Source organism: Prunus mume, linkage group LG7 (genome assembly GCF_029339155.1).
Source record: "Prunus mume cultivar Tortuosa linkage group LG7, ASM2933915v1, whole genome shotgun sequence".
Lineage (NCBI taxonomy): Eukaryota > Viridiplantae > Streptophyta > Magnoliopsida > Rosales > Rosaceae > Prunus > Prunus mume.
This window is the reverse complement of record NC_142704.1, coordinates 12,247,763-12,271,705: the sequence shown is the minus strand read 5'-3', so window position 1 is coordinate 12,271,705 and position 23,943 is coordinate 12,247,763. Positions and strand designations below refer to the sequence as shown.

Below are 23,943 nucleotides of genomic sequence, written 5' to 3'. Positions count from 1 at the left end.
TCGGCTGGTTTGTCGGAGCGTCGTGTTATCAATGATTCGAAGGACTTGGCCCCCTTTGGGGAAGGGGGGAAGAGGGGGCGGCGAGGTTGTTTTGGTAAATTCAGATGAAATCGAAAGTGTCGATGTAGCTGTTTAGTAAGTCGATGATACGCTGACGTTTCAAGGTTAGAGCAAGGCGAAGGAAATTAATTATTTATTTACGTGGGGATTAGAGGTCAATTTGGAAAGAAGTCCGTTTTGGAAAGGGGGGTGGTTTTGGAAGTGGAATTTGGAAGTGAGTGAGAGAAGAAACAAAACAAAACAGAAGGGTTTGACATAATGTGTGTGAAAGTGCACAAATCTTTCACACACGCAGCAGCAAGTAAGGTGTCTGTGGCTTTGTATTGAGTGCGGTTGTTAACTGACAAAGACGTGACTCATTGTTTTTTTTTGTCAATGTGTGATGTAGTTTATTTTATTTCCTTTTTCAAAAATGTATGGTATTTTTTTGCTGGTTTTTTATTATTTTTATTTCATTTTTGAAAGATTATTTTACAAGTTAGTCCAGTAATATTCACATTCTTTTTTTGCTTCATGCATTTTCACTTCCTAATTAGTGTAGAATCTTTTTAAAATATTAATTTTGAAGCGTCATAAATTAAAGGAGTTTACTAAAACACCAAAATGTTGAAATTATAAAAACTCAAGACTATTTAAACATATAAACACACCCAAAACCCATCATTACACACACTCAAAATCCATTTATAAACACACCCAAAAAGTTGACTTTAGGGTTGATTTTGGGTGTGTTTCTATGTTTAAATAGTGCTTGAGTTTTTTTATAAATACATGTCTAGGATTGGGTTTATTTATAAATTTGTATAAATTAAATGACGAATACTTTATATTCTTTTTTCTCTTTTCTGGTAGATTTCATACTAGTACTGATTTTTATTTACCGTACAATCTTGCGACGTTATAAACTAAAAATAAATAAATACATTGTGCTAATAAAATTATAAAATGAAGAAAATGATTGTATTGGGTTTTCATTCACTGTCAAATTTATTGAATTTGATATTGAACCATGATAAATAATTTTTATCTAATATTGATTAACTGAAAATTAAAATCTCTTTTGTATTTTTCGAAATCGAATCTCTTTGTTATCCACCATGAAAAATATTTTATTTAGAAGAGTTAATAAATAAAGTTATTTTTGTTAATTCGAAATGATTCTTTTTTCTCGTTGCACGATTAGTAAGGAGAAAGAGGAAAACTCGCACACACAGAGTATTGTGAGGATTTAAACGCAAAACCACTTGAGAGCATATTAAAGAGCTGAACCAACCAACTAATACCCATTAATGTATATTAGATCTCTTTATTACTCGCAGCTTTGAAAATGTAATTTGTACATGTCTCAATAAATTCAATTGGATTCGGTCAAATTGGTCAAAGGAGCTGAAGAAGAGTTGAATATTGAACATAATGATTTTGACGCTCTAAGGAGCCTCACATCTTCCCAAAATAGAATGAACATATATTTTTTTTAGTTTCGCTATTTTGTTGTTTTTTGGGTTTGTTTATAGAAATTAAACGGTGTAGAATTTATCTTATATCATTAATACTAAGAATGAGTATATAACTAAATGCCTCTTTTTTCCCCGAATTTTAAATTTCAAACCCAACTTTTATTGAAATTCAGACGCGAAAATACAACTCAAAATATAATTGAAGGATCATGGTTACAATTTAAGTACGTCACAGCACAGGAGCATTGGTAGGTTAAGTAGCATTAACAAAGAACCGCATTCAAAATCCACAACCACCCCACTGTGGCTCCTAGCACCAACTACAATTGTACACAGCAGAGGTGGATTGATTATGGAGATGGGACTAAAATTGGATAGCTGCATATTTTGACCATAAAAATTGTATTTGACATCTCGCTGGACAATTGGACTTATTATAGTTCATCACGTATAAAGCCTGAAGTGCCATCGAGTGTCTTCCATTTATTTCTTCTGGCATTCATACTACCATACCATCAACAATCCAATGCATGGATTTGCAGGATCCCAACCACTGATCAGCCTTCAGTGGGCACTTTTATATATTTTTTGAATTATTTAATAACTTATTTTGTCCATTTTGCTTATCATTAAAAGCACACTCGATTTTCAGTTACTCAGGCAATTTTACCCTTATATGTAGAGAAGCTCGTCTAGTCCTTTTAACTTAAGTCCATGAAGTCCACTTTGTCAACAATGACAAAAAAAAAAAGCTATTAGTGCAAAATTTGACAAGCTTTTAATTATATTTAGTAACAATGACAAGAAATAATATAGTTATTAACAACAGATTCCGTTGATAAAGGGTCATACAGTTTTTGTGCTTCGAAATCCATGTTACCTACTCTAATTGCCAGTTCAGCTCATTTACATTCCTTACACGCTTCATCATTTAGAATGTACTTGTAGTATTGAATTAATCTAATTATATATAATTGAATCTCTAGTACCAAAATGAATGTCACCTAAAATAAATTAAAAAGGGTACTATAGTAGTAATGAAGCACGTTTAAAGTCATCCATTTCATGATGATGGCACACTGATGTACGATAGTAATTAGCAGCTCAGTTCATGTAGCACTACGCAAAAGCCCAAGCAAAAAACCAGTTTTGAATTTATGAAGTTGGGGTTTTAATTCATGTCTGATTTGAGACTTTAATATGTCGTTTTGAGGGAACGATGAGACGAACAAAACTGTAACTCTATGTATGTCATGACATACAAACATTTCCTTCTTCAATATTTTAGATTCGAGTATTTCCGTTTTCATTTTTGTTTTTGAGCTGGGGTTTGGTATGAGTATTTAATGAACTTTTTGACTTACAATTAGACTTATATCATTATCAAATAAACCTTGAGAATTTTCTCAACTCTCTTGTTCTAGGGTTAACGTTGATTGATTTGTTGTTTTTGTTGCGTACATGGCATCATTCAAAGTAAATACAAATTTCCTAGCCTTTAAATTTTAGAAAAAATCAGAAAACGTTTCATGATTTGGGATATATAGGTATATGATGAGAATTCAAATGTGGACAGTGAGATGATGAGGGTATATATATTATATTTCACTAGAACTATAACTAATGAATTCATGATCATGGCCCATTAAGCTAAGCACTATTTACGAGTGCACCTCATTTTCTCCTAAAATACGCATGAAATAAAGATGGTGTGGAAGCAACTTTCTGCACGCAATTTAATTCCTATGTGAAGGTCAAAACTTTCACTCAAAGCAAAGCCTACTTGTAGCTAGACATGACAGAGAGATGATTGAAAAGAAACAAAATTGCTTATGTAATGTATGAGCAGATCAAGTAACTTGTTGTGGTTGGAATTGAAGATGGGTCGGCATGCGTTACATCAATGGCGTGTCTTTTATATTCTTTTGCATGTAATTAGTTGTAACGATATGTTGGAAAACACGAACCACTTGGTTGTAACTTGTAACGATATATAATTCCCTTGATGCAGTGGGCACTCGAATAAGAATGTTGGAAAACACGAACCACAAATTACGAAGTCCTGTTTAGTTTTTAAAAAATGCTATTGCTTACCAATTCTCTAGCTTGCTCGTCTTCATAGACCAATCGCTTATGTATCTTTAAAATAGCTATACATCTTGTTTATCAATCGTTGATGTATATGTAAATTTATCATTTAGAGTCGATACACATTAACTATTATAGAAATGGATATATATGGGGTCAATGCAGTAACTAGTGATGATTGTGTGCTTAATAATATAGAAGTAGAATTGCGATGAATGAACAACTGAGTAAAATATACAAAGCTGCATGTTCATGAAGAATCTAATAAGAAAGAGATATGTATTAGTTAAGTAAGGCATGCATATTTAACGGTGAGTTGGCCAAATTAAAAAGGTATGTTGGTGGGACTAATGATGGTGATGAGTTGGCTCACTCACTCACTCACTCAGTCAGCGCAGCAGTGCTAATGAATGGGAGAGAATCACACTCGCGGAGGTAGGGGCCTTTTGGGATTGTTAGCTAGATTAGGCTCAACTGTTTAAGTTGAGAAGAAAAGAAAAGAAAAAGAAAGACAAGAGCCATTCAGGTTCATGATTGACACTCATTGGATATAATCATCACCCTCCGCAGCACCGGCATGCCTCGATTGATGATGCAAAAGTATTGCAAAGATTGCCACACGCTAATTTGTAATTAGATGCATATAAATACAATTATACATGGCCTTTAGAGTTTACTTAAGCATATATTCAGTTTCAAATTTCTCCCAAAATATAGGATTAGGCTTCATTTGGATGGAGGTAATTAAACGAAAACTAGAAAATATTATATTCGAAATAACTGGATGTAAAACACTTGGATGGATTTGAAATGATTATATGCAAAGAGCCACATTTGGAATCCATTTGTTTTCTTCATTTCCTTCTTATTCAAATCTTGACATACATATATTTTTAGCGTTATAATCTTACAATTTAACCTTATAATATGAACCCTTAATGCCAAGTGGATCTTCGCAGTTTTTTTTTTGGTTACTTATCAGATATTAGAATACCATCTTTTTTTTAGCAGAAAAAAAAACTTCATTGAAAGAAATCAAGGGGTACAATCATTTCATCCTCGACAGAAGATTTCAACCAGAGAGGAACTTTTTCATCCCAAATTACAACTGGGCAAGTCATTGCATGAACATCCAATTTGTGAGCAACAATATTACGACATCTAGGAATAAAAGAGACAGAAATCTATTCTCATATTGATTAAAACACCCCTTCACTTCTTCAATGAGGTTGCCATCTGATGCAAGATCCTCCTCATCTTTCTCCAATTGAGTAATGACAGCTTGAGCATCTGATTCCACCAAGATTGAAGAAATTAGTATACTATCTTGACCAATTAAAAAGTTGTTGATTCGATTATTAAGTTATACAAAACACAAAATTTGTGTGATTCACACAATGTGGGCTACTTCTATGAGATTTATTTCGTGTTTACTGATAATCAATGTAATTACAAATTATAACAATTAGCTTAAACAAGTGACATGCTGCCTTACTTGTCATTCTTCAGTGTCCAAAAAAAATAATGTCTCATGTAAGCAACACATGAGAGTTCCATTAACAAATGTAGAATAAAAAGATTCTACATTGGCCAGCATTATTTTAGTCGTATTTTTCTTCCACAATGTTGAAAGCATGACGGACTCATGAAGTGTCTAGCATGGGAGTATTATTATTATTTTACAAATTTATAAATAAACCCAATACTAGACATGTATTTATAAAAAAACCCAAACACTATTTAAACATAGAAACACACCCAAAATCAACCCCAAAGTCAACTTTTTGGGTGTGTTTATAAATGAGTTTTGAGTGTGTGTAATGATGGGTTTTGGGTGTGTTTATATGTTTAAATAGTGCTTGGATTTTTTTATAATTTCAACCCCCATTTTGGGTGTTTTAGTGAAACTTATTATTTTCCTTATAGTTAGAATATAGATTTTAAGGTTTTTTATTTATTAGTTTTATAATTAATATATAGGTTTAGAAGACTTATATTATATTTATATTTTTTGAATAAGTTAGCAATCAAGATATTATTTTCATGATATGATTTTAATTATTTTTCTTATTAGTTAAGTTTTATGAATATTATGGAATCTAGGGTTTCATACGGTTTTAGGAATTTTTTAGTTTTCTATTTAAGCTAACTCATGACATTTTATTAATCGATTTATTCATATTATTAATCAAATTTAGAGATTTTCTCTATTTTCTGATGGATTCCAGTCATTGATGAATTTTAGTTTATTTTTTTGGATTTAGATGTTTGTCGATTCCGTGCTTCCGTGCTGCATCAGTTGATAACCTTTGCTCCCCTGTGTGTATTTGTCACTATCGATAGTCATCACTTCCTCCACAATCTCATTCAAGTGACATCGATGGCTTAACCGTACCGTCCACTCGCACCCCACCACCTCCATCACAATAGCTGCCGTCAGAAACCGACGAAACAACCCGCTCACATTTAACCACAATGAAAGCCACACAAACGTTAAACATGTATTATGTTGTGTGGGCCAAAATGATTGGGACTTGTGGATGATGTGCCAAGAAGTAATACTGGGATCTTTTGCTTGTGCATATTATGGTGTTTTAGAGTACTTATATATTCATCTCTCTCGGGCCATGAGATACTGATAACGTCAGAGTGATTTTTTTTCTTTTATTTTTTCAAAAGTCAGAGTGATTATTCTAAGGGAAATGACCCTCAGTGCCACCCCTTTAATAATTTTAACTAAAAATGCCATCCCTTCCCAATTTTTTTATAACTATCAACTATAAATAGAAAATTATTGTACCCTTATTGCTCTCCTAACACATTTTCTGAAATTGACCTCCCGCCCATCAGCTCTCCGTCGCTCAATCTCTTCATCTTCACTCTCTGTCACTCTGCTCTCACTCTCTCGCCTCAGCTCTAACTCTCTCATCTCTCGTCCGCTCACCGCTCTAAACTGTCTTCTGTCCCAAATGAAATCTGCATCGAAGAACAACGCCATCATTCACAGCAAATGTGCAGTCTGTTCATCGGAATTCTTTTACGGCTTTGGGTTTATGGGTTTGTTTGAAATTGGTTGACGGGGTTGTTTGAAATTGGTTTAGGGTTTGGGGGTTTCTCTGAAATTGGTTTAGTGGGTTTTCTGAAATGGGTATAGGGTTTAGGGGTTTCACTAAAATTGGTTTTGCTTTAACTCTGTTTGCTAACTTAAGGGCTTGCATATTGGATATGGATAAGTTCTCTATGTTTTTCATATTCTCTTGTGATTATTTGGAATTTCAGTTTGGGGATGAATATTCAATGTCTAAACAAAGGGCAAGGAACCATATGTGGTGTAATATGAGTTCTTTAAAAGTTTGCTGTTTTGTGCTTGATCATTGTATGCTTAAAACAAAGCGGGAAATGAGTGAAGATGGGAACATGCCACCAGCAGGTGTGGTTTAGAGAAATGGGGCCATGGATTTTGCTATAAGCTAACTCTTTAAGCTTTTGCTTGTCTTTTTTGTCTATGGATAGTTAGACAACTCTGTTTATGAGGTGAACTTTTAATTTTTTAATTGTACATGTGTAAGAAACATTTTTTTACAGTTTTGATGGTTTATTTATTCATTTATCTTTCATATTGATAACACATACAATACATACAAACCTCTGATTTTGTTAACGAAAAACTGAAGGGATGGTGCCAATGTCATTAATTTCCTTACATTTGAAAGGAGGGCATATTGGAGTCATGATTGTGGTTGCCACTAATTGATAGGATGTTCCATGACATTATACGTTGAAGTCAATAAATTGTTTCCTGCTGTCTTCTTGTTGAATTGTTCTGAATTAGGCTTCTGCTCTGCACATTCCTATTGTAGCTTAAGCTGTCATGATTATCTGGTGTTTGGAGATGTGTCTGTAGATATTTAGTTAATTGTCAATGATCATGTAAGGTAAAGACTTAAATCCTTGTGAGACAGAAATTGGAGTGAGTGACCAGTAATTTGAAGGACACATGAAAAACAGAGTGAGAGACAAGTAGTTTAATGGCATTTTTTAGGAAGCCTTGTGAAGAGAAAATATAAAAGAAGGAAGTGGGAAAATATAATGGCACTCTCTCTTTCTCTCTTTGCAGTCAATGTTAGGGTTTGTTGAGGGGGTTCTTGAAGGTGAAAGAGAGGGTTGCTTCGTTAAATGCTCTCTCCCTTCAACAATCTCTCAGTTCCGTCTCTTTTCATGTTTTCAATGGACGTCTTTCTCTTCTTCTCTGCTCTTTCAGGGCCTCAAAAAACCCAAATTCTTGGTTTCGGTTCCGACTTTTTTCACATACTTCCTCCTCATTCTCAATCCTCTCACAGACAGAATTGAGCTTTTGTTTAGGTGTTTCATGCGATTTCCAATTCGGGTCTGTCTGCAAAACGAGTGATTCTAAGGTAGGTTTTGTATTTGTTATTGACTAGTTTGTCTTTTTGTACGGTTTTCATTTGAAAAGGATCATTTCACTAACCTATGACTGATTTTGTGAAGTTTAGTAATTAGAGAGATTGCAAATTTCTGTATTTTAACTGTGAATTACTTCATGCTTGGATGAAACTTCTATTGGTCTGATTGATTTTCATGCTATGGATGACGAAGTGCCTCAAGTTGCTATTTGTCATGTAGGATTGGTTCGTTTGTGATGCGTGTTTTCAGTTTCATTTTATGATGCATATTTAGTGTGGGAATTTATTGTGGTTCATGTGCTGTAATTTGTGTTTAATTTTCACTTAATATCCTATAATAGGCCGTTGAATTGTGTATTGCTTGTTATTGTCCAGATTGCAACGGACTGAATTTTTTTTAATAATAATGCCGTGCAGGGAAACATGGTTTCGCCAATTAAGTTGATGATTGGAGAGGAAGATAAGTTCCAAGGAAAAGCATTGGCGCTATCCCATACAAAGAGTGCAATAAGTACGATAAAAGAGAAATTCAGTGAGCAACAGCTACGAACCTTCGAAGAGAGTTGTTTTGGGCATCTCCTACTCATCGAGGACCTGAAGTGGACGTCGCCAATTGTACACGGATTGTTGCTGAGGAAAGCTGATCCGAAGACTGTTTCCCAAGTGAACGGGATCAAATTCATTGTTGGCAATAAGGTGATCCAATTCACACCGCAGCAATTTTGCGCCGTCACAGGGCTAAGGTTTGGAAACCTTCCCTTTATTCCGCTTCCGAATGACAACTGCTCATTGAAAAGGAAGTATTTTGGCAACAATAAAGCAGTGAGCTGTTGGAATTAGAAAAAGCCTTCCGCGACTGCGATGCGGATGATGCATTGAAGCTTCGGCTTTGTATACTTCGCTGTGTTTGTGCTGTTGGGCAGTGAAAAACATGTCCACATTGACATGCGATATTTGAAGTTGGCGGAAGACCTTGAAGATTTTGGGAAATATCCATGGGGTGCTGTGTCTTATGCGAAGACAAATGCGTCCTTCTTGAGAACCTTTGTGTGCAGATTACAGTGAGTGAAAGGGCCCAAAAAAGCTTCGAAAACAAACAAATCTAAAAAGCAAGTAAAGACAACGGCAACTGGTAGACCAAGAGAGTACCACCTGAAGGGTTTTGCCTTTGCACTTCAGGTGAGCACATTTCGATTCCTGTTGAAGTTAAATATCATTTGTTTACAGTAATGGGTTCTAAAACAGTAATGGGGAGAGAGAGAGAGAGAGAGAGAGAGAGAGAGAGAGAGTTGAGAGCTGCATTGGAGGAGCAAAAACATCATTTGTTCATGTTTATTTTCTGTAATTATTACTTATTTGGGGGATTCATTGGTTTAGTTGTTGAAGGATGAAGACGAATAAAAGGAACTCTGTCCACTGTTATTGTTTTTTGACAAATTCTTTTGACTAATGATATTCTGTTTGTGTGTGTGTGTTGGTAGATATTTTGTGTGAGAGAGACAGAGAGAGCGAGAGAGAGAGAGAGAGAGCAAATTGGGTGGCTGTTCTGGCCGGCTATGGTATTTAAAAAATGAATTCTACAAACAAATAAAATAATTTGCAAAGTTAAAAAATTGATGGGAAAGGGGAGAAACATTCAAGGGAGGGGGTCAGGGGTAGAAGGGAATTCAAGAATAGAAAATGGACAGAAGGTTTTATTTTATTTAATTAGTAATATTATTCTGTTTTTGCTGAATATTTTATCATTAATATTGATGATGAGCCCCGTGTTTTTCTATCAACAACCCTAAGTTAACACTAATTACCTCATTATAGAAATAAGTTGTCAGAAAAACAAGTTTACATTTTCACTCCTTTATGTAAGTGGGGGATATTGGATATTAGGAAATAATCTTTTTTCCTGATTTGTGTTGAATGCTCTTAGTGTTGAAATATAATCCTGTCACCTGATTTATTTTGAAATATAATCCTGCTGATTTCTTTGAAATATAATCCTTACCTGATTTACTTTGAAATATAATCCATGTCTGCTGAAATAATCATGTTCGCCTGATTTATGTTGAAATATAATCTTGTTCTGCACTCGATTACATTTGAAATATAATCTTACCTGATTTCTTAGAGCGAAGTCATTTTCTATTTTCTTACTCTGTCTATTTTAAATGATGTAATGAGAACCATTAGATCATAGTCTAGGTGGATTCAGATAGCTTAGATTTGGTATGACACGTGTAAGCACCTAATAGGGTGATTGTAATTCTGTTAGAAGAGAATCACATTTCTCTCTCTCGGACACACTATGTAAGCTGCAGTTGTAAGAATTCAATACAACAGATGCCTTCCTCATTTCTCTTCATTGTCTGTAGCTAAAATCTCCAGAAAATACATCTCTTCCTAATCTGAAAATACATATACAAACTGAGAATTCTAACAGACTAATGACTAATGTGGCCCGAACCACTTTTAGCCTCTGCATCTCTAGATGGCTGTATTTCTTTTAACTTTTGTCAATCATACGGCAAGGTTTAGACTGCAATTAATACATGCTAATTATTTATCTTTATTGTATTCTTGGCTTTTCATTCCCTATTTAAGGTTATAGCATGTGATCTCTAAGGCTTTTCTTCCTCATACCAGATTTGGGCTTACGAGGTATTTCAGCGTTGGTGCACTACATTTGGTGGTGCACGAACATAATGCCTACATCCCTCGTATACTACATTGGAGGAGCAACACTTGGCGCGCGTTTTTGAGCTAATGAGCCAAGTATTCGAGAACCGTGAGGTTAGTTCAGTTTGTAATGATAATCTTAGGCATATGAAAATCTAATATAATCATTCTTGATATGTCTATTGTCTGCGTAAATTGCAGGTTGATGTGCAACTTATTCGGCCATCTGTAATTGAGAAGCGCAGCGTATTGGACTTAGGGGTGATGTTGACAACATTTGAAGAACTTGTTCGATTGTTTAGCGATGTGAACACAAAACCAAAGACGTCTGCCTCAGTAGAAGAAAAAGATGAGGACATTGAAGAAACTGCAAGCCTTCCGTCGTCTTCTAAGGCAAGCATTACCTATTTTCCAAGATATATGTCATAATACAATAGGAAATTAGCTGTTGTTTTGTTCGGATATATTTTATTCCAATATTGTAACACTTGCATTCCAACTGAATCACGGGTCAAATAGCGTCCAGAGTTCGCACTTTGAGCGTGACTTTCAAAGGATGAAGGATGACTTACGCAAAGTTTCGAGTTCAAATCGGCCCTTCGCATTAGCAGTGGCTGAGTTGGAAGAAACTGTACGGAATGAGTCATCCAAAGTTGAAAGAAATAACAAGTGTGTCGAGGATTTCCGCAACACACTTGCTGCAATGGAGCATTATTTTAAGGTGGAGATAGAGCAGCTGCGAAAACAAGATGGTGGGGTGAAAGAAGCTTGGGAAGGACGTGAGGACCTGGGTACTCCTCGTATGAAGGAAGGAGGCGACAATGACTTGTCGCCATTACATGACAATGTCAGTCCGCCTACAAAACCGGCAGCAATGGAAACACAAGTCCCGTGATGGAGCCGAACCTTCCGCAGCCATGGTCACTCTAGTTCCTGACTTACAAGTGCATGAAGCAGCGCATGCACAATCCGAGAAGCTGCCGACCGGAAGATGTGGCGGGTGTGTGAAAATCTGCCAAAGACTTATGTTTTGTTAGAAGATTGGAAAAGAGCTGACGAGTGTGCCATCGGCGCTCAGATGAATCCTCCAAGTATACCTACAATTAGTATGGCTGCTGATGAAGAAGGTAGTTTAAGTGTTGAAAAAAGAAGTGGAAGGTAAAGGGTGTAGCGAAGCGCCCGGCCGGACATTGTTAAGTCCATTTACTTGATCCTTTGAGGAAGAAGAGGACAATGGCGTGTCGGATCGCTTTGCAACCCGCCATCTTTTGATCCATCAAAACCGCTGCCCATTGAAGATGTGAAGCGCATAATAGAATTTTACCTGCGTGGAAAAATGATATCAGGTTCGGATTCTTGACCTTGAAATCCAATCCAAGCCGTATTAATATGCATCTGAATATTTGTCATTACGAAGTCCGAATGATGAGATCGGTCAAGCGTAACGGTTGCAAGTTTGCCTTTTGTAGTGTGCAGGTGCGGCTTGAAGCATTTTCCGTGGGCGCTGATTTTTTCTATAAACTCATCGATGAAACGGCATGGATTAGCTCAAGGGTAAAAATACACACATCTCTTCTTTTTTATGATAATTCAATTGTTTTCTCTCCTTTTGTAAGTGTACAATTGTCTGAAAATGTGCTCATATTATATGTCAACTTTCAGCACCTGGAAATGGCAACCTTTCTTATCCGCAAACGGCAACTCTCTCATCCGTTGCTATTTGGAACCGACTGGACAACGGCAGATTATGCCTTGCAGGTACACTTTTTACCATGTTACATTCACTGCTTCATTTGCTTTTGGTTGTCATTGTGTAATATGGTTTCATTTCAACGTCTGCAGCAATTCCTAGAGCCGTTAAAAGCGACTGGCAAGACACGTGGATCGAAGAAGGCAGCTGCGTCCAACACGATGACCTTCCAAACCAACAAGCTGAAGAATGTACATCACTTTGTGAATGGTACGTGGCAACACGGCTATGCCCAATCTTGGAAAAAGTCCGCAAAGTCTATTTTCCATATAATCTTCGAGAGTCCCATTGGGTTGCAATCGAAATTGATTTCGTCCGACAAACTGCAACCGTGTATGACTCTATGTTGAATATACCAAACCTTCGAAGTCTGGTTACACTTCTGCAACCTGTTAGCGATACGCTTGCACGCGTGCTCTACAATATGAAGTTTTATGAAGAATCAGAGGTTGAAGAGGTGAAGCAAAAGGGGCTGCAGATGTCGAGCTTTACGCCATTCTCAGTTTGCATCATTGGAGGTGTGCCACAACAACGAGATGGGTAAGAATTGTGAATGTAGTTCATTTTAGTTAATTTTTTCAAATTTTTATATAAATGCAGTTGTCATTTTCCAACTTATTGGCCTCACAGACGTCTTGGAATCATGACCGTTCAATTCATCGAGCATCTCAAAGGTCTTTGGGCTTTGCATAAAATTGACCCGTCGAAGATCAAATATTACCGACTGAAGCTTGCAATAGAGGGTTTAAGGGGGGAGGCATATTTATGAGGTCAATTTCTTAATGTTTGTCAATTGACCTCAGTGACGACTTATGACTGGTTAATTCACTTTGCTCATTATTTATGTTAGGAACTCCTTTGTATGAAGATGTAGACGTGGAAGCTTTGCTGGCCCTACTTTCGCTTGTAATCCTACCTTTTTGCCATAGCTAGTTGGTTTTGTTAGTATTGCGAGGTGTAATATTGTACAATCTAGAAGCAGTGGCTAATTGCCTTACATGGCACACACACTGTTTCGATTTTGAAGGTTAACTATTTTGGACACCTCCATATGTAAATATTGTTGCTGTTTATGGATGCTTTTGTAGTTGCTCTTTATGGATGCTTTTGTAGTTGCTCTTTATGGATGCTGTTATAGTTGGTGTTAATGGATGCTTTTATAGTTGCTGGTTTTGGATGCTTTTTTTAGTTCCTGTGTATGGATGCTTAAGAATGGTTCATTCTCTGACTTGATCGTAATACTTCCGGTACAGTTTTCTTACTTTTTACTCTGCGTTGCTAGTGGAACTCGCAAAACATGGAAATTGTGTGTTATTTGTGTATGCGTTTTAAATTGTTGTTATGCATTTTGTCCACTAGGGTTTTTATGAGTTAGTTTATTTATTTAGGAGCTTATGTCTTGTTGCTGAAAAAATGTATGGATTTGTGTTTATTCCTGTTTTGCTTGCTCATTCATTATGAGCTACAGAACCAACCTGTATTCAGCTTGCATTGGCATAAGAAAACATGAGGGGTATTTGCTTTCAAGTGTGTGATGTGGCATATGATCACAATATACTTCTCATATGGTGGCAATGTACATGCAATATGTATGCAATACCAATACAATATAAAGCAATATACATACAAAATGTATACAATACGAAGGCAATATTAAGCAATATACATACAATATGTATACAATACCAAGGCAATATTAAGCAATATACACGCAATATAACAGCAATATGAAGTCAATCTACATAGAATACACACACATCAAAAAGTACGACTACATTTGACAGATGCAAACCAAATCGCCTCCGAACCTTAACAATCCTATTCCGCGAAGGAAAAACGAAGGCACCAAAACATCCATGTACTCGGGTGAGATGAACTGCAGCAGCACTTACCCTTACTACAGGTCCATGAAAAGATCAATGTCTTTGTGCTTTCTCCTCGCTGCATGCACGAGGCTATGATGAGCCATTCCTCAGGCACCCATATTCAGACCGGACACGGTACATCAATTTCACTCCAATTGTAGTCTGGTGAAATGACCGACGCATAATCTCGAAACATTTCGAAGCCGTTGTTGAAACATTCAACCATTTCATGGTTAAATTCTTCAGATTTGGTGAATTTTTCGACGGCATTTTTCTTTATCTCTTCCAATTTCAACTTCAACGACTCTAACTCTTTGCTCCGACTGTTTGCTTTTAAAGTTTGCTTCACTTCTCGAGCATATGCTTTGTTCAGCTTGTTGGCCAAATTTCCCATAACTTGGCCATGAATATCACATTTAGTCTCCCACCAATCATGTTGCCTTAGACAAATATTGGAGGTCGTGTTGACGGCTGAGATTTTGTCAAGCGGATCATACTCTCACCTCACTTCCGGATGAAGTGGATCATGATTGGGAGTCGGAGGTGGAGATGGGAATGGCACATGCCATGGCTGGTCCCCCGGGTAACTGCCATGCTCGTTTGGAGGGCGTACATCCGACATCTTGAACTATTGATGGGGACAATTCACACCTGGCGACTGAATGTTTGCATTTGAGTACGACTCATTACCTTTCTGAGGTTGAAGAAGTTGGCTAAGTTGCAATTATTGATAGGAAGGTTGAGTTATATGTAGGAATTGATATGAAGTACATTCGGTATGTAGGTGGTGCATTCAATTGATGGGATTGCAAAGTAGACCATTAACTCGTTGGGTGTAATTCACAGCAGTAGAGCATTACATTAACAACAATAAAATGGGCTGAGAAACGGAAAAAACCTAACCTTCATGGGAAATTGGAAATTGTGGATTTGAACCCAAACTAGGACCATGTAACTAAGCATTTATTGCGAATTTCAGAACAGTAAAGTGGAACATAGCAAAATAGCAAATTACCAAAAGTGCAAACTTGGAAAATGAGAAATAAGGAAACTTGGAAAATTGGAAATAGAACAAAAGGAAAATTGGAAATACGAAAATACGAAAATACAAAAAAATGGAAGCTTGGAAATTTGTAAAAGTGGAAATAGGAAAAAAGGAAAATTCTAAACAGGAAACTAGGAAATAGGATAAAAGGACACTTCAAAAATTGGGTCATTGGAAACTAAAGACCCTTGGAAAATTGGAAAATTGGAAATTGAACAAAAGGAAACTTGGAAAATAGGAAAAAGGCAAAAAAGGAAACTCTGAAAACATGAAAATTCGAAAAATCGATATAGGAAATAGGAAAAAAGGACACTTGGAAAATAGGCAAATTCGCAAATTGGAAAATTTAAAATTGGATAATTGGACTATTGGACTATTGGATAACTGGATAATTGGAAATTAGGAAATAAGGCAACTTTGAAAATAGCAAAATTGGAAATCGAACAAAAGGAAAGTTAGCAAATTGGAAAATTGGAAATAGGAAAAAAAGGAAACTTAGCAAATAGGGCAATTGGAAAAAAGCAAATTGGATCATTGGACAAAAACAGAAAATTGGATAAATGGAAATAGGAAACAGGGACACGTGGAAAATAGGTAAATTGGAAACGAATTGAAATTGTGGAAATGGGAAATAAAACAATTACCATATTGGACAATTGTATTTACTTTCTCAATTAGGCAAAGTAGGCAACTTATTTTAATTACATAATGGGAAAATAGGAACATTGAAAAGATTGGAAAACTGGAAATAGTATAAAAGGAAACTTGGGAAATTGCAAAATACGAAAATGGGAAATAGGAAAAATAGGCACAAATAATGAAAAATTGGATGACACATGGAAAATAGGAAAATATGAAAAATGGAAACATGGAAACGAATTGAGATTGCTGAAATGAGAAATAAGACAATAACCATATTGGTCAATTTGAATGAGTTGGTCAATTAGCCAAATAGGCAAATCCCTTATTTGAATTACATAATGGGAAAATTACCAAGTTCGGAACATCCAAAATAGAAATATATTAGAAAAAGTCATACAGTGAACTGTAATAACTCCCGCCCAATACTATCCCGCCTAAGACTCCCGCCAATCCCTCCCGCCAATTACTCCCCTCATTCCTCCCGCCAATTACTCCCCCTCATTCCTCCCGCCAATAACTCTCTCAGATTACTCCAGGTCATTAAAGGCTGCCTATATTAATCAACCTAGCTGTTTGAAATGAACACTTCCATCACATTAACTGCAGCCATTACCTTCCCCACGGATTTCCCTCCCATCGCATTTAGACCCTTTATTTCCAATTCAGTTACACCACCTACAATAAATATCAAGACCATGGACCATAACCTCACACCAAACCAAACGATTTCAATTCTGAAGGAGGGAAGAGTGAAACAGAAGGCAAGTCACCCAATTCACTCACTGCAGACTTGGTCCATGGCATGCAGCAATGTCGAGGCAATACAATGTTTTGGAAAAATCTCCATGCGACATAGTTTCAAAAATTGTGGAGGGCCAAGCTAGATGGGGTGTCATAAAAAACCGCACAATTCGCTCTCGTTATCATGCCCGCATGCATCTCCTACATATAAAGGCAATTAAAGGAAAAATTGAAATTGCCCCTGCCACTGCAATTATGGTATTCAAGGAATCAGAAGAAATGGCCAAGTTGAAGCAACAAGACGTGGAAAGCGGATTCGAACTATTTCGTAAGTTTGCAAAAATAGTGGATCCGGCAGGAAACTGGGACAACATGATGTGGCGGGGTCATGAATTTCATGGGTCGTGGTCGCCGCAGTTGAAGAGTATGCAACTTCAAATTTGTCAATAGCAGGGAAATGGAACTATGAGGTCGCCTCTTTTTGTATTATGTAACGATGGGGTGGCCTGTTGTTGTATTATGTTTTTTTTGGTCGAATGTTGTTGTATTATGTAAGTTTGGAAATAGTATTTTATGGAATGATGATGCCTCTTTTTGTTTTTGTGCGTATACAGTTTATCGGTGTCCAGTTGAGTGGCGATATAGCAGCAATAACTATACAATAAACATGCGTATAATGGCAATATTATGTCAATAAGAGTGCAATAGAGTAGTGATAGGGTTACAATATGATCATATTACAGTACGTAGTCATCAGAATGTTTTTAAATTATTTGGTCCAAAAAAATACAAAAATACAAAAAATAAAAGTAATTACAACCTGGAAAAAGGATGAATTATACATCCCTTAAAATTCTGCCCGGCGACGAACTCCTCCAATTCGCCCGGGTGCAGTCTTCAATTCTGCCCGGCTACGAACTCCTCCAATTCTGCCCTGCGGTCTTCCAATTCTGCCCGACTCGAACTCCTCCAATTCTGCCTGCCTATTCATCACACCCGCCGCATATTCATCACACCATTGCAGTCTTCCAGCCTGCGGTCTTCCAATTCAGGCCGGCCATTCGAGCTGTGAGGCCGCATCTTGTATGCTCCAACTTTTGGTCATGCCCAAAAAAACCTTGGCTGCATACCTGAGTTTCCAGCCCCTTTCGAACAAAACCCATTGCGATTTTAGAGAGCTCGTCCCGTACCGTATTCTCCTCGTGCCAATCCAATATCCCGTGCCCGGATTAGGTGGGTTTCCACCACCCCCAAACAATTACAGACCTTCAAAATGAACTCTATATATATAATGCATGCCTTGTAGCACCATCACATCCCCCCTAAATTACAGAAACATGACACCCCAAAACCTCATGCTCCTTCCTCTTTCAACCCCTAAATTATCCATTGGTCATGAGCAATGTATTGGGGTTAACATTCGTAATGCTCCTTCAACAACGATATGTAGTCAAACACATAGGACATTTGACCTTGTATTTGGCCCACATGTGGCCTATGCATCGGCCGAATTTGTAATCACAATAGAAGGTATAGTCGGAGTATCACGGTAACTGTGTCATAAAGGAATTCAAACAACTTGAATGTTTTGGATCCATTTGGAATTACATTCCAGGCCCTTTAATTTCGCACTCAAATTTTAATAGCAATATGGAAGCAATACCAGTGCAATATATGTACAATAGAATGGCAATCTGACGCAATACGATGCTCAGTAGCAAAACCCACATTATGCAAATGTAAAAGAATTCCCATTGAACATAACACGAAACCCACCACAAATAAAAGTAAAGTTGACATGACCTACCAAAGCAACAGAAATCATATTGTCTAAGATACATTGCGCACTGGAATAGTGTTTTTACAGGTGCTTTTATTGTGGCCTGCGGAACCACACCTTGAGCACTTTCTTCTAATGGTGCCCTCTCCTTGCGAGGGAATTCTTATCTTCTTTAAATGCACTGGCATGACCCTTGCAATGGGAGGCAGCACAACTCGACTTCGAACATCTTCAGGAATATCCCACATTCCGTGAGGCTGTATCGGGTAGATGCTATCCGAATAAGCATCCATCCAGGTTTTTGAGTGTAATACCGAGAAGCCTTTGAGTATACATTTACTTTCAAGAAGCGGCAAACTGCAACTACATGCTTGCAAGGAAGCTGCTCAAGCTGAAACTTTCTACAACTGCAAGTGTTGTTCGTCAAATCTACGAGGCCATCCATATGACCGTCCAAAACATGAAACTGTGCATTATTCAGTTTAACCACATTCATCCTTGCAGCATCCTCCAACCTGTTCCTCAACTTCTTCTCTCCAAAATTGGGGCACAATGTTGTTGTGCACTTCAAAGCCAACTCACGACGTTCGGTGAACCATTTGACAAGGAGATTCATAATTTCCCCTATCAAATGAACCACTGGCAGCGTCCTTGCAAACCTAAGGACTGAGTTGATTGACTCCGCAATATTTGTTGTCATTACATTGTAGCGGCGTCCATCCATGTGAGCTCTAGACCACTTATGTAACCCTGCCTCTTCAAGATATTGAGCAACATGTTCCTTTCGCTTGATCTTGCGAAAATGACAATCAAATTCAGCAATGGAATAAGATTTCGCAGCCTGCTCAAAGTGCATAAGTATTGGATCACGCTTTTTCAACTTGCAAGTGCGTTTCATGTTCCCCTTCATATGATAAAAGCATATGCCATGTTGCGCAGTTGGAAAAACTTTGTTCCACACATTCTGTATGCTAACATTTCGATCAGAAATAATAACAAGATTGGGACACTCACCAATGGCTTCATGAAGTTTAGTGAAAAACCAATGCCATGATGCATCCGTCTCCAAATCCCCGATCCCAAAAGCAAGAGGATATATATTTCGATTACCATCGAATGCATTTGCTACAAACATAACACCCTTGTACTTGGATTTTAAATGAGTGGCATCCACAGCTATCACTGGGCGCATGGAAGAACAAAACCCTCTAATACATGCGCCAACCGCCATAAATAAATACACAAAGTGATTGTTCTCATCAGTTTGGATGTGTGTTTTTGTGCCGGGATTCATACGCTCCAATTCATAGCAATAAGCTGGAAGAATATAATATGCCTCCTCCACTGATCCTCTAATGGACAATAGAGCTAACTCCCTTGCTTTCCAAGCTTTCGAATAATGGATTCTCAAACCAAAGTTGTGTTTCACATCTCTCATAATGTCACTTGGTGTGTATATTGTCCGAGAATCCTTCAACTTCCTTTTACATGAAGTGGCTACAAGTGCTGCGGTTGCTTGACGATGGTTGTCACTTATGAACCTCAAATCACATTCATGGACAGTTGTACACCTCACAATCATGAAGCTGTATTCTCCAAATCTCGATGCTCGGACCCGCCATGGGCATGGACGTTGACAACAAACCACAAGCAACCTCTTTGTGCAGGAGAATTGCACCTTAAATTCGAAATGGCCTCTTATTGCCGTCAACTGTAACTCCGTCAACAATGCTTTCTTACTAGAGAAAATTTGCCCCTGTAATTTTCGGATTCCAATCACTTCGCGAACACCCGCTATCCAAATATGCTTCCCCATCATTTACACCGCTTCATTGTACAGTTCTATTCACCTATTTGATTCCAATAATGTTCACGAATGGGTTCAGATTCTCCTCCTAAACGCATTATTGGCAGTTGGGCAGATGTGTTCAAGCAGCCCAAAATAGGAGGGGCAGAGTACACTGACACTTCATTTCTTTCAGTACCATTATCACCACCATGCATGTCCTCCACCTCGCTAAAATCAATCATATCCATAAAATCTGTCCCTACTTCACCTCCCACATCATTGCCATTTGTATTATTCCAACTTACTTCATTGCTTTCAACAATGGCAACTGAAGAACGACCCATCCGACTACTATTTGTCGTGATATGCATACTATCAACTACATCATTTCTGAGTCCTTTATCTTCTATACTCACGAGTAAGGGAGCTAGTTTTGAAGGTGTTACCTCAGAATTGTACTTCATAAAAAAATTGACATCATCATCATCCTCAATCTTTATGTGCTTCCACTCATTCGAGGCCACCAAAACTGAGAATTTTAAGCAAACCTTGTCTTCCCTGCTGTTTGTATTGCCAATCTGATGCACACGGTCCAACAGTTCAGCAAATTTGATGGTCCGTGGAACTATTAAGCCTTTTGAGTCACCCCCTTCGTATTTGCACATCTTCTTCGAGGTGACCCATTTTCCATTGTAGCACACGAGAATAACAATTGTCTCCATGTCTGACCATGACAAAACAACAGTTCATTAACACAATATAACCACAATATAACAGCAATATAACAGCAATATAACCACAATAACCATACAATATAACAGCAATATAACTACAATAACCATACAATATAACAGCAATATAACCACAATAACCATACAATATAACAGCAATATAACTACAATAACCATACAATATAACAGCAATATAACAGCAATATAACAGCAATAGAACAGCAATACGACAGTAAAATAAGAGGAACACTGGTGTAACACATCAGAATCACACTATACAGATCTACTACATCAAATGGAAAATCCCAACTTTCAAGATTCACATATCCACACCAATCTAAGTGCAATTGGTACAAACCCAGATGAATGAGCATGGATATTCAACAAAACCTAACCCAAAGCAATTAAAGCCAAAACCAATTTCACACAGACCCAAACAATCAAAATGTAACCCATTTCACATAATCCCACTGATATTAAAAGAAAATAACCATCAACCCTACCTTTTCGAGGTCGGCAATCCACTACTGCTTCACGGTTGCAACCAGCTATTCAGAAGACATACCTAAAGGGAGGGGTTCGCGATTCCAAGCAGAGCAAGACCGAATATGGGGAGAAAGAGACATAACGAAGCTAGAGAGAGAAAGAGCTGCGGTATGAGAAAGAGAGCAAAGACAAAGACAGAGAGTTGTGCTACAGAGAGAGAGAGCCAAGAGAGAGAGAGCTGCGATAGACCTATAGCAAAGAGAAACAGAGCTGTGCCACAGAGAGAGAGAGAGCGAGAGAGAGACAGAGCTGAGAGAGACCAAAAGTTATGAACTTGCAATAAGTGGCCAATAATGTTATATTTATAGGTGATAGTTTTACAAAAATTGGGAATGGGTGGTATTTTTAGTTAATATTAACAAAGGGGTGGTAGTGAGGGTCATTTCCCTTATTCTAATAACTCATTCACATGATAATAAAATGCGAGATTATGTTGGACCTTCAATGTGGTACTATTTTTCCTCTATCCAATTTTTCCCGTTTTCAAATTTTTTTATAACAAAGTTTTAACAAAGTCACTAAATGGCACCTAGAGGTTCAAATTTCTAGGTTGTAACTTTAGAGCTAATTCGAATGAAGTTCTGCTTTGATTATTTAAAAAAAAAAAAAAAAATTAAGGTACGTAAATGCCATTAAAATGTTATAAATTAATCTCAAAAGGATCTCAAGACTCCGAGAAATTATATAGTGATACTGTACTACCACGTCAGCTGATAGTACTTCCATTCAAAATATGTTATATGTCATTTTTTTTACAGCTGGATTTAATACTTTCTTTTTAACTTTAGAATAAGAGTTTTTTTTATTTTAAAAAAGAAAGAACCCAAAGAAGCCACCGGAAACCACCTCCCATCACAATCCAATCCCCATCCTTGCACTTCTTCCACCCAACCCAATAGTCCATGAGACACGACAGGTTTCTGTAGTGTGTTGGTTATTTCTTTTTGGGTTTGTTGATAATCATTTGTATAGAAACAACAAAGGAAATAATCAGTTTTTGTTATTTCCAGTGATTTCTTTATGTGGTTCTTGTTTTAGATTAACTAGGTGGCCAACCAAAACCCTGGGGCGATTGGGTTGGGTGGTCGGTAGTGCAAGGTAGGAAGATTTGGGTTGTTGTGGGAGTTGGTTTCCGGCGTCTTAGGTTTTTTTGTTTTTAAAATATAGTAAATTTGGCTTACACCCTTTAAATTCAATTTGTCATACCTAAAACCCATCACTTTTTGTTCCTATAAATAATACCCAATTTGTATAAGTAAAAACCCATGACTAGGATCCAACTCAGCAAGTTACCTAATTAAGCATAAAATCTGATTTATCGTACTTTTCATATTCCAAAAATACCCCCAACTAAGCCATTATTGCATTTTGTATATTAATGTAGGAATCAATATGGAAACAATTTTTAATTGGATTGTATATAATGACAGATGTTGAATTTGGAAATATCTCCAAATGGTTGTAATAGATGTAGGAATTAATTTTGGAACATTTAAAAAAAAATTAACAATAAATTCAAATTTGGGTAATTGGTTTGTTTAATAAAATGTTTATGTTATTTTCTTTTTATGAATTATACATGACTAATAATCCACTTTATAATTGTTTATGAATAAAACTGTACATACTAATTATGTTGAAAAAATAATGTACCTATTTGTTTTATGAAAAATATAATTTACCTAGTATGAAAAGTGTACATAATTATCTATTCCAATATACCTACATTAATTTTAATGTACTTACAATTAGGATTTAGGTATTATATGTCATCCAATGTACCTACCATTTGAATAATATACCTACTACGAAATAAAGTACCTATTATTTATCTAAATAATGTACCTATTTTCTACTATAAATAATATAGCCTTTTTTCTCTGAATAAAGTACCTATTATTTGTTTTATCAAACGTAATTTTTTTAAATGAACCTATTTTCTCTCTCCAAATAACTTACCAATTTTTTTCCTCTAATAATGTACCTATCTTTCCTCTTCAAATAATGTACCTATATTTTATATAAATTATTGTGTACCTATTTTTAATTATGAAAAATATACGCAATTACAAAGTAACTGACTTTTTTTTGGGTAAATAATATACCTATATTTTATATGTATATATTTATATTATATTTTTCATAGGTACATTATTGGATATGTAATTTACAGATTTTTTTTGTTTGCAATTTTAGGGGGCGAGATGTGAGAGGGAATGACAACTAAAAGAAATGGGGTGATTGATATGCTATTAATAGGGAGTATATTAATTACAATTATGGCAGTTAATGAAATGCTTGAAATAAATTATAAATAAAATATGAAGTTTAGTGGCAACGATGTAAAAACATAGA

General features: G+C 36.6%; 1 long non-coding RNA gene and 1 pseudogene across 1 annotated transcript; one reads left to right on the top strand and one right to left on the bottom strand.

Annotated features, from left to right (window-relative positions):
• Positions 1 to 12,149: 12,149 nt before the first annotated feature.
• On the top strand, positions 12,150 to 12,609 carry LOC148915484 (uncharacterized). Its single transcript, XR_016128508.1, has 3 exons — positions 12,150 to 12,253; positions 12,362 to 12,457; positions 12,542 to 12,609. It is a non-coding gene; the product is annotated as an uncharacterized LOC148915484 (long non-coding RNA).
• A 5,848-nt stretch (positions 12,610 to 18,457) lies between these two features.
• Positions 18,458 to 21,033, bottom strand: LOC148915483 (uncharacterized; annotated as a pseudogene).
• Positions 21,034 to 23,943: the final 2,910 nt, after the last annotated feature.